The following is a 12301-nucleotide window of genomic DNA, read 5'->3' as shown; positions in this document are numbered from 1 at the left end:
CTGATTCAGTCTTGCCAGGTTGTGCGTTGCTAAGAATTTGTCCATTTCTTCCAGGTTGTCCATTTTATTGGCATAGAGTTCCTTGTAGTAATCTCTCATGATCTTTTCTATTTCTGCAGTGTCAGTTGTTACTTCTTCTTTTTCATTTCTAATTCTACTGATTTGAGTCTTCTCTCTTTTTTTCTTGATGAGTCTGGCAAATGGTTTATCAATTTTGTTTATCTTCTCAAAGAACCAGCTTTTAGTTTTATTGATCTTTACTATCGTTTCCTTCGTTTCTTTTTCATTTATTTCTGATCTGATCTTTATGATTTCTTTCCTTCTGCTAACTTTGGGGTTTTTTGGTTCTTCTTTCTCTAATTGCTTTAGGTGCAAGGTTAGGTTGTTTATTCGAGATGTTTCCTGTTTCTTAAGGTAGGATTGTATTGCTATAAACTTCCCTCTTAGAACTGCTTTTGCTGCATCCCATAGGTTTTGGGTCGTCGTGTCTCCGTTGTCATTTGTTTCTAGGTATTTTTTAATTTCCTCTTTGATTTCTTCAGGGATCACTTCGTTATTAAGTAGTGTATTGTTTAGCCTCCATGTGTTTGTATTTTTTACAGATCTTTTCCTGTAATTGATATCTAGTCTCATAGCATTGTGGTTGGAAAAGATACTCGATACAATTTCAATTTTCTTAAATTTACCAAGGCTTGATTTGTGACCCAAGATATGATCTGTCCTGGAGAATGTTCCATGAGCACTTGAGAAAAATGTATTCTGTTGTTTTTGGATGGAGTGTCCTATAAATATCAATTAAGTCCATCTTGTTTAATGTGTCATTTAAAGCTTGTGTTTCCTTATTTATTTCCATTTTGGATGATCTGTCCATTGGTGAAAGTGGGGTGTTAAAGTCCCCTACTATGAATGTGTTACTGTTGATTTCCCCTTTTATGGCTGTTAGTATTTGCCTTATGTATTGAGGTGCTCCTATGTTGGGTGCATAAATATTTACAATTGTTATATCTTCTTGGATTGATCCCTTGATCATTATGTAGTGTCCTTCTTTGTCTCTTGTAATATTCTTTATTTTAAAGTCTATTTTGTCTGATATGAGAATTGCTACTCCAGCTTTCTTTTGGTTTCCATTTGCATGGAATATCTTTTTCTATCCCCTCGCTTTCAGTCTGTATGTGTCTCTAGGTCTGAAGTGGGTCTCTTGTAGACAGCATATATATGGGTCTTGTTTTTGTATCCATTCAGCCAGTCTGTGTCTTTTGGTGGGAGTATTTAATCCATTTACATTTAAGGTAATTATCAATATGTATGTTCCTATTCCCATTTTCTTAATTGTTTTGGGTTTGTTATTGTAGGTCTTTTCCTTCTCTTGTGTTTCTTGCCTGGAGAAGGTCCTTTAGCATTTGTTGTAAAGCTGGTTTGGTGGTGCTGAACTCGCTCAGCTTTTGCTTGTCTGTAAAGGTTTTAATTTCTCCATCAAATCTGAATGAGATCCTTGCTGGGTAGAGTAATCTTGCTTGTAGGTTTTTCTCCTTCATCACTTCACATATGTCCTGCCAGTCCCTTCTGGCTTGCACAGTTTCTGCTGAAAGATCAGCTGGTAACCTTATGGGGATTCCCTTGTGTGTTATTTGTTGTTTTTCCCTTGCTGCTTTTAATATGTTTTCTTTGTATTTAATTTTTGACAGTTTGATTAATATGTGTCTTGGTGTGTTTCTCCTTGGATTTACCCTGTATGGGACTCTCTGTGTTTCCTGACTTGGTTAACTATTTCCTTTCCCATATTAGGGAAGTTTTCAACTGTAATCTCTTCAAATATTTTCTCTTCTTCTTCTGGGACCCCTATAATTCGAATGTTGGTGCATTTAATGTTGTCCCAGAGGTCTCTGAGACTGTCCTCAATTCTTTTCATTCTTTTTTCTTTATTCTGCTCTGCAGTAGTTATTTCCACTATTTTATCTTCCCGGTCATTTATCCGTTCTTCTGCCTTAGTTATTCTGCTATTGATCCCTTCTAGAGTATTTTTAATTTCATTTATTGTGTTGTTCGTCATTGCTTGTTTCATCTTTAGTTCTTCTAGGTCCTTGTTACAGTTTCTTGCGTTTTCTCTATTCTATTTCCAAGATTTTGGATCATCTTTACTATCATTATTCTGAATTCTTTTTCAGGTAGACTGCCTATTTCCTCTTCATTTGTTAGGTCTGGTGGGTTTTTATCTTGCTTCACCATCTGCTGTGTGTCTCTCTGTCTTCCCATTTTGCTTAACTTACTGTGTTTGGGGTCTCCTTTTTGCAGGCTGCAGGTTCGTAGTTCCCATTGTTTTTGGTGTCTGTCCCCAGTGGCTAAAGTTGGTTCAGTGGGTTGTGTAGGCTTCCTGGTGGAGGGGACTGGTGCCTGTGTTCTGGTGGATGAGGCTGAATCTTGTCTTTCTGGTGGGCAGGTCCACATCTGGTGGTGTGTTTTGGGGTGTCTGTGGACTTATTATGATTTTAGGCAGCCTCTCTGCTAATGGGTGGGGTTGTGTTCCTGTCTTGCTAGTTGTTTGGCATAGGGTGTCCAGCACTGTAGTTGCTGGTTGTTGAGTGAAGCTGGGTGTTGGTGTTGAGATGGAGATCTCTGGGAGATTTTCGCCATTTGATATTACGTGGAGCTGGGAGGTCTCTTGTGGACCAGTGTCCTGAAGTTGGCTCTGCCACCTCAGAGGCACAGCACTGACTCCTGGCTGCAGCACCAAGAGCCTTTCATCCACACGCTCAGAATAAAAGGGAGAAAAAGGAGGGAGGGAGGGAGGGAGGAAAAAAGAAAATAAAATAAAGTAAGATAAAATAAAATAAAGTTATTAAAATAAAAAATATTAAGAAAAAAAATTTTTTAAGTAAAAATAAACGGACAGATAGAACCCTAGGACAAATGGTGAAAGCAAAGCTATACAGACAAAATCTCACACAGAAGCATACACATACACACTCACAAAAAGAGGAAAAGGGGAAAAAATCATAAATCTTGCTCTCAAAGTCCACCTCCTGAATTTGGGATGATTCGTTGTCTATTCAGGTATTCCACAGATGCAGGGTACATCAGGTTGCTTGTGGAGCTTTAATCCGCTGCTCCTGAGGCTGCTGGGAGAGATTTCCCTCCCTTTCTCTTCTTTGTTCGCACAGCTGGGGGGCTCAGCTTTGGATTTGGCCCCGCCTCTGCGCGTAGGTCGCAGGAGGGCGTGTGTTCTTCACTCACATAGGACGGGGTTAAAGGAGCCGCTGAGAGTAAGGATATGTACTTGGAATACTGCAATATGCTTTTAAAAAGGAGGACATCGCCTTTAATCCTGACTCATTTTTAAATATAATTATCTTGATGCTTTTACTTTGGTCTGCACATTCATCTATACATACTTCAGTTGAAAGGTTTAGAGATGTTTTCAGGTGCTAGAAAATAAATGAAAGTTTTATTTTTTATTAATCACTCAAATGGTGGTAGAATTTGCTAGGATATTATTTTAAAATAATATAAGAAAAAAAACGGAGCCGCTGATTTGGGGGCTCCGGCTCACTCAGGCCGGGGGGAGAGGGAGGGGCACGATGCGGGGCGAGCCTGCGGCGGCAGAGGCCGGCGTGACGTTGCACCAGCCTGAGGCGCGCCGTGAGTTCTCCCGGGGAAGTTGTCCCTGGATCCCAGGACCCTGGCAGTGGCGGGCTGCACGGCCTCCCGGGAGGGGGTGTGGATAGTGACCTGTGCTCGCACACAGGCTTCTTGGCGGCAGCAGCAGCCTTAGCGTCTCATGCCCGTCTCTGGGGTCCGCGCTGATAGCCACGGCTCGCGCCCGTCTCTGGAGCTCCTTTAAGCAGCGCTCTTAATCCCCTCTCCTCGCGCACCAGGAAACAAAGAGGCAAGAAAAAGTCTCTTGCCTCTTCGGCAGGTCCAGACTTTTCCCCGGACTCCCTCCCGGCCAGCCGTGGCGCACTAACCCCCTGCAGGCTGTGTTGACGCCGCCAACCCCAGTCCTCTCCCTGCACTCCGACCAAAGCCCGAGCCTCAGCTCCCAGCCCCACCAGCCCCGGGGGGTGAGCAGATAAGCCTCTCGGGCTGGTGAGTGCTGGTGGGCACCGATCCTCTGTGCGGGAATCTCCCCGCTTTGCCTTCCGCACCCCTGTTGCTCTCCTCCACGTCTCCGAAGCTTTCCCCCTCCGCCATCCGCAGTCTCCGCCCTGCTCCTCCCTGCACCTCCGTGGTGCCGGTCCTGTACCTATTCTTTTGTCTCTGTTTTTTCTTTTTTCTTTTGCCCTACCCAGGTACGTGGGGAGTTTCTTGCCTTTTGGGAGGTCTGAGGTCTTCTGCCAGCGTTCAGTAGGTGTTCTGTAGGAGTTGTTCCACGTGTAGATGTATTTCTGGTGTATCTGTGGGGAGAAAGGTGATCTCCGTGTCTTACTCTTCCGCCATCTTCCCCGCCGTCTCCAAAGTATCCGTTTTTAATTCATTTTTTATTGCGTAAAATATACATGCAGTTTATCATTTTAACGCTTTTTAAGCATATAGTTCAGGGGCATTAAGTACATTCATATTGTTGTGAAGCCATCCCCACCGTCCATCTCCAGAACGTCTCCATCTTCCCAAACTGAAGCTGTCCGCGTTAAACCCCAGCTCCCCACTCCCCTCTCCAGGCCCCTGGCGCCCGTCATCCTATTTAGTTAGGAACAGATTTTGAATATTACAATAATAGGACTGTGCCCTGTCCATATTCTGGTATCTCGATTCTTTTCACTTCTGCTAGGGATCTTTCCATATCAATGCCAGAGTAGTGCCTCGTGTGTAATAGACACTTGGTAACTGTTTACAGGATGAGTGACTGTCAGTCCTTGCATACATCAGTCCTGAAATCAGGCACCGCCTGCCTGTGCCGTACTTGGTTCACCCCTCCCTGCTGGTGGAAACGCGAGCCGCTCCTGGGGTTTTACTGTTACAGCAGTGCTGCTTTAAGCCTTCTGTGCTCACTGAGGGGAGTATATCCACGGCATAAATCCCTGACTGTGGAATTGATTTTTAAATTTCAGATTTAAAATTTTTTAAATTTATTTTATTGCTAAATTAGTGCCTGGAACGATTATAGCAGTTTGGGGGGGGGGGTTTGTTTTCGTTTTGTTTGTCTCTGTGGTGCGTGAATGTAACTGTCTTCACGCCCTGCCGTCACTGGCTGTCATCACCTTAATTCTGTGAGTCTGATAGATAGGAAAAGATGGTATCTGTTTGGTTTAACCTACATATTTTAATTATAGGTGTTAACTGAGTAACTTTTCACGGGTTTTGTGGCCTTTTTATTCCCCTGCTGTGAACCCCTTCCATAGCCTTTACTTTTCTCCTGGCTGGCTGGCTTTTCTCTCCTGTTTTGTGTTAGCTCTGTATCACTAGAGTTACCAACAGTTTCCTTTTTGTCTTTTAATCTGCCCCACTGGGAATTTATTTCATTCTGGGGAGCATATAGCTAGACACAACACAACCCACTAAATCACACATCTTTTTGCACTAGTTCAAGGGCCCCTTTATTATACACTCAGTCCCAGCTGTACATGCTCTGTTAGTGCATGGTTGTCTGTTCGGTTCCATCGACCTCTTAGGAGAGGTGATTTTTACATACTCAGGTATAACTTTTAATGATGCCTTGGAGTGTGTTTATTGATGTGGACAGATACTAGTATGTTAAATTTGTAAGCAGTATATAAAATATTTAAAACACTATTCATAAGTAGTACTTAGAAATCTGTGTATATACCATCCCATTTCTGGTGTGTGTTTGTTTGTGCTCTTAATTCAAAACAAAGAGAAATCAGAAGTCTTGAATTGAATCCCTGTTGAATCATGCCGTCATTTACGTGGTAACAACAGACTTCAAGACATTGTTTAGATAACAGTAATTTTTTCAAGTTAATGATCCTGCCAAGTTTACAGGTCCAACAAGAGTTTGAAAAGGAAAGGGGAACAAAAATCAGCCCATGTTTGTTGAGCCTCTGTTATATTCAGGGCGCTTTGGGATGTGAATTAGAAGCCTGTCTCTTATTCCGTGACCAGTCGCATTCGTGTGGTTGGCATCTGCCCATGGACATTTCCACCAGGTCAGCCCTGCGGGGCACAGAGCAGCTCTGAGCAAGAGGGTGAGGGCGCCGGGCCCCCAGGACAGCAGAGGCGGCCCAGGGCAGGGTCCGTAGAGTGCTTGGGGACAGAGCAGGGTCTTGGGGAACCATGGTCATTTGGAGAGGTGACGGGGGCGAGGGCACTCTGGGGCCAAAGACCCACAAGCTGCAGAGGCAGGGGAAGCCTGCGCAGGCAGCAGTGATTGGCCCAACCCCGCACTGAATGAAGGGTCTGTGGAGGAAGGGGCAGAACCAGCACGGCGATGGGGACAGGTCTGCAGAGGCTGAACCGCTGCAGTACGTTTCCACGGAAGAATGTGGATACGGCGGCAACAGCACTCTGAGCGGGCACAGCTGATTAGAGGGCAGGAGAGGGTCATCTGGAAAGAGGCCTCAGCAGTCAGATCTGGGCGATTGCCCTGCCTGTGAGGTCGACTGGGGAGACTCTGGCTCGATGTGCACTGGTAGACATTTGCAAATGCGGTTTTAGAGGATGCGTTTCAAAGTCTGATTTCAAACGTATAATATATCTTGAGTCCTTTATATAATTATCCCATTTAGTGGTTAATGTAGTGTTACTTCAGAAATAAGATTTTATTTTAAAATGTATGTTAGTCTGCTTTTGAGCAATTTATTTTCCCACAGCAGGAAATAATAGTTGCTAGTTTGTGTGCTACTTTGTTGACAAATACTTTATTGTGATCAAAGACTGATCAGTATTGTTTCCCACTGTTACCAAAATAAGGGGCACAAGTTTTTAAATACTCTTTTTTTTTTTTATTTACTTATTTTATTTAGTTTTGGCTGCGTTGGTTCTTCGTTGCTGCACGCGGGCTTTCTCTAGTTGCGGCGAGCGGGGGCTGCTCTTCATTGTGGTGCGTGGGCTTCTCATTGCGGTGGCTTCTCTTGTTACGGAACACGGGCTCTAGGCACGTGGGATTCAGTAGCTGTGGCTCGTGGGCTCAGTAGTTGTGGCTCAGGGGCTCTAGAGTGCAGGCGCAGTAGTTGTGGCGCACCGGCTTAGTTGCTCCGCAGCACGTGGGATCTTCCCGGACCAGGGCTCAAACCCGTGTCCCCTGCATTGGTAGGCGGATTCCTAACCACTGTGCCACTAGGGAAGCCCTTAAATACTCTTATAAATGACTAATCTTTCTCATGTTCCTTCCTGATTTTGCCAGTCATGACTCAGACCAACCTGTGTGTTCTTCTACCCCATGATGATCTGTGCTCTGATCATTTTTGCTGGAGTATTAACATTCCATCCCCAAAAGGCCGCTTTGCTTGTTGGACACTGGTTGCCGCACGGCTCTGTTGCTGTGTCCCCCGCGGGCATCACAGGCAGCTCCTCACGGGTCACCCTGTGCAGAGCCTCAGCCAGGCGCCTTCAGAAACTAGACAAGGGAGGTGTGGGGCTGCAGGGAGGGTGTTGACTCAGCAGTGACTTGGTCTTGGGGTTTTCGTATAATTTATAGTACAAATTAGCAGGGCCATTGACTCCTTCCGGGCGTGCACTGTGCAGTGTGGCCGCCAGCCACACGTGGCAGTCTCAGCTTCACTCAATTAACATTGAGGATCAGGTCCCTGATCACACTGGCCGCGTCTCAAGCGCTCAGTAGCCGCACATGGCTGGTAGCTAACTGCAGTGGGGGCAGTGCAGAAGCAGTACGTTTCCGTCACTGCAGCCAGGTCTAGATTACAGAGCTAGCTGGGTATTTAAATCTCTTTTCCAGTCGTTTGAAAGCCTGGATTGCTGCATCAGTCAGGGCCCTGATTACACGTGCTAGAAAACCACCCGACTGCCCCCAAATGACTTAAGCAAGTCCAGTAACTAGTTGGGTTCACTTTCTGAGTTGTGAGGGGGGCGCAGCGTGCTTGGGGCTCACGTAGGTCTCGAGGGTTCCTCTGCAAGCTCAGCCTCCTGGGCGGGCTGAGCTCCGCAGCTCTGCTCCCTCCGGCCCCTGTCTCAGTGCCTCACTCCGCAGCCCCGCCCCGCTCAGCCTGGTCTTGAATCTGTTGACCTGGGCCAGACTCGGGTCATGTGCTTCTCCCTCAACGTAGCAAGGTGGCCGGGGAGAGCAGAATGTTCTGGTCTGTCTTCGGCTTCAGCTGGAGATCTTCATGCGGAATTCACGCACTGAGAGGGCAGGAAGGGCCATTGTCCACATCAACGGTGTTCTTGCAAGTAGGGGAGAGGGTGCCGGGCTGCAGAGAGCAGGGGGCCACCACGCTTTTCTGAACAGCCCGAGTGATGTTTTCCTGAAATAGTTCTGTGGCTCATGTCGTTAATATCCACGAACCACCCCTCTGTGTTGTTGAGTCCGTGCCCCCTGCGCCAGCTGTGCACCCAGGAACGCCTTGGGTGTAGTTGAAGAGGCCAGAACACACGCCTGTCCTGACGTGTCCCAGGTGCTGGCCGCTCCCCGAGCCTGGACATACCGGAGCCCTGCCTCTGAGCAGCCCTGGAGGCCCGGGCAGGCCAGGCCCTTCGGCTTGTGTTTGGGTAGAGCTCCTGCATCCAGCCGTCCTGTCTGGCAGTGCGGGCGGCCTGCAAGTCTCTTCAGCCTCACCCTGCATGAAGGGCGTGACCCGCGCCTGCTTCCCCCTGGTGCGGTCGTCACGAGAGCCACCGCCCTGCGTGGTGGGACGCGTCATGAGGTTGCTTGGTTTCAGATGTGGAGCCGTGTTGGGGAGAGCGTACATCTCAGGACCCCGAGACGTGCTGGCACAGACAGCCTGCCCCTGGGGTCACCATTGTTGGGGGGCTGCCCCTGGGCGTGTGGGATTGGTTATCCTTTTTTTTTTTCTTATTCTCAAGTCTAACTGCCGGGGTTTTTTTTAATATCCTCTTAGTACTTTTAGGCTGAGAAAAACAGTGAGGTCGTCACAATGCATCATCTTAATTCAGCCCAGCCAAGGCCCCCCACCTCAGTTGCTGATTTTCACTTTAATGGTGAAGGGTAATCAATCATTTTATTGGAATAAATAGACCCCATGACCTAATTACGAGTTATATTTTGAATATATTGATTCACTTATTCCCTCGCCTCAAAATGAAGTACTAAACTATAATCACAGTGGTGAAATAAGTATTCCTAATGACGGGCGTTAGTTAGGATAAAGGCAAAAGAAGCAGTAATAAAGTTCAGAGGTACAAATTACCAGGTTGGCAATAACGTATAAATAGGAATTCATCTAATAAGCTGCCACTCACCCTCTCCTGTTGTCCTGGACTGGCCGCCTGCAGTGTGCCTCGTCCACCTGGTTCTTATCCTTTGCAGACGTCCATCATGGGGGGCGTGTTTTCCCATCTCTCCCCCGTTTAGTGCAGCACTAATCATCACTAATTAGTACCGTGGTTCTGTCCTCATGTGCAGGAAGGGAGAACCCTGAGGGAGAAAGACAGCCATTCTGTGTTTCTCCTCACTCAACAAACCACTTAGATAAGGCATGGAAACCATGTCTCAGTTCTCCTAAAATAGACTGTCTCTGCTTCTCCGGGGAAAATCTCCGCAGCAGCCCTGACTGCCCTGTGGCTCCTGGGGCCGTGACCACTAACTCCCCGTTGCTGGAGGCCTCGCGCATCCGGCGTGGAAGTGCTCGCTGGCGCCTCTTACCCCTACTTCCGTCTCCTTGTTCGTGCGATGTGTATATTCCTCATTCAGAGTCCACAGTTACTGGGATTTTTAAATGCACTAAAAGCTGGTTCTTGCAGCCGAGCGGCAACAGGGTTCTCTACTAGGCAGCGCGGCTGGCGGCACAGCCAGCACTTCCCTTCCGCCAGCCTTTAAAGTTAGAAAGGCCACTACATTTTATTTATTTCAGTCTTAACATATCATTTTGTATATAAGTTTATGGAGTGCCAGAGTGGGAGTTAGGTGTTCTTAGAAGTAAAGGTTCATTTCTACATGTTAGAATTGTTGAACAACAACCAATTATTTTTAAATGTAACCCAAAAAATATTATTGCACTAAAAGAATTTGAAGTGAGAGAGACCTTTTTGATAGGAAGAACTGTCTCACGATGAACTGGGTTCCCTGGAGACAATTTAGGCAGAGCCTTAAAAATGAACTGGGCAGCGCTGACACGGAGGAGACGAGCGAAGCCAGCCAGGAGCGGCAGGCGGCCCGTGCACCCCCCCGTCCTGCGGTGGCCCCGGCTACAGAGAGCAAACTGCTTTGGGAACAGAGCGCACTGTTCTACTGTTCTTGAGCGATTCTCGGCCCTGCTGCCTCTCAGCTCACAAGGAAGGGAAGGTGTGAGAGACGGTGTTGTGAGTGTAAACAGTAGGCAGGCAGAGCACTGCCCTCGGGTCGCAGCCCTGACCCCTAACCCAGGGTGGCATCCTCGTCCGGCCGCAGGAGCACCGCCAGGGCAAGAAGCGCAACTTTAGAAGAACCATTTGCACAAAGTGTTGTTTTCCCTCATCCAGTTGGCCTTGTCCAAATGGACCTGCGGAGAAGAGAGGGGAGGCCGGTCCTGCTAGAGCCCAGCACCCGACAGCAGCCAGCGTCCACGCGGCCCACGAGACGGGGCCGGGCCACAGCCCCTGCCTGGGGTTGTTTTCCGTAAACCTTACAGCTGAATCCTCCGAGGCACAAAGTGACACATTGCAGATATCTCGATATATCTCTGCGTGTGGTATTTACTGGCTCGTGTGGTATTTACTGGCTGTAGTTAAAACTCATGTAAATGAATTGAGGAAATGACTTTTCTCAGGACAAGGGGAAGGGCTGCAGGTGGGTGGCCACAGCTGCAAGTGTAAAATACCGGTGGTGGGTTTTTGGAGTTCTGGGTTTGTTGGGGTTTTTCATTTTTTCATCTTACAACGTGATGTGGACAGGTGTTAACGTCAATAAAAATAGGATGTCACCACATCATTCTTTCAAGCTGGTTTGTACTGACTCACTGCTGGGATGGACCATAGTGAGCCAGGAGTGCACCCTTCTGATGGCCATGCAGGCAGCTTATCATTCCTGTCATCGTAGAGTGCGATGTGGTCCTCAGGTGTGCGTCTCCAGCACTTTACAGTAAAGTCCCAGCGATGGGCGTGCTCTGGATGCCACAGCGCTGAGGGTGGTGGCTTCTTGATGTGTGTGCTGGTGTCCCACCGTGAGAGTTTAGCAGGCAGCGTCCTGAAGGCCTGTGCACTCTTCTGTGTGTCTGTCATGCTTGGGTAAAGAGTTTCTGAGGATGACTGATAACTTACTAAGTGCGGTACCGTGGTGTGGTGCGTTCACATGTGTGGGGCACGGCTGACTTGCGCTGATGGGATTATCTTGTTTGTGATTCCCATTAGTGGCTTTATTTTTTTCTTTCAGTTTTACTGAGATATAATTGTGTCAATGGAAAAAAAGTGCACAACGTGAGAGTTGTGAGTTAAGTTTTCTTTGGGGCAACATGAGGATGACAGCCCAGGAGACAGCCTCTCAGGAGCGCCGAGGAACTGCTCCGCAGAGGTTGGGGGCCGGGGGTCAGTAGATAAGTGACTCTGGTGAGGGGGTGCGTGCAGGCGAGCACACATCTTGGCAGAAGGTGGCTGCGCGTCACGAGGAGCAGGTGTCTCCATTAATGATGTTAGTGCTTTTCTAGACATGAGGAAATACTAGAATTGGGCTCTTAACGTCTTCCCCTGAAAATCTCTAACTATATGAAGATCTGTTCTGCCAGTTTTCCCCAGAGCACCGAGGGCCTCCTTCCTGATCTCCACCCAGAGCTCCTTTCAGGGGGTGTCAGAGGTCAGCGACGGCAGTGGCCAGTGTCTTCATCCTTGTAGAGCAGATGGCGAGTGACAGTTTTCTGGTTAGCAGTTGACACACAGCATTGTGTGTTCAAGGTACACAGCATGATCTCACTTACATATAGAACAAAATAACTGCCACAGTAAGTTAGTAGGAGTTAGGAGTTAACATCCATCCCCTCACACAGGTACAAAGAAAGAAGGAGAGAAATGTATTTTCCTTGTGACAAAGAGTTTTTTAAAAATCAAAGAGGAACCTCTTTTGGTTCAGGCAGAGCAGAGGTTCATCAAAACGCGATACTAGAGGAATCTCCTTTTCGGTGGAAGGTCACAATTATTTACGAAAGAGCAAGCGGGGCTCTTTTCCTAACACAGTGCCCTTCGTGCCGCGTTCCTTTCGCCAAATCCAGCTGCCGCAGCGCAGCAGGCTTTGGGGGGAACCCTG

The 12301-nt window shown here is 47.5% G+C and overlaps 1 protein-coding gene across 3 annotated transcripts in view; it reads left to right on the top strand.

The window, feature by feature from the left end:
• Positions 1 to 12301, top strand: part of SFSWAP (splicing factor SWAP) — an 82213-nt gene that overhangs the window by 51125 nt on the left and 18787 nt on the right. The gene's annotated exons all lie outside the window — the stretch shown is intronic.

This window comes from Tursiops truncatus, chromosome 13, assembly GCF_011762595.2.
Source record: "Tursiops truncatus isolate mTurTru1 chromosome 13, mTurTru1.mat.Y, whole genome shotgun sequence".
Classification (NCBI taxonomy): domain Eukaryota; kingdom Metazoa; phylum Chordata; class Mammalia; order Artiodactyla; family Delphinidae; genus Tursiops; species Tursiops truncatus.
The sequence above is the reverse complement of the archived record's forward strand: the minus strand, read 5'-3'. Positions and strand labels throughout refer to the sequence as shown.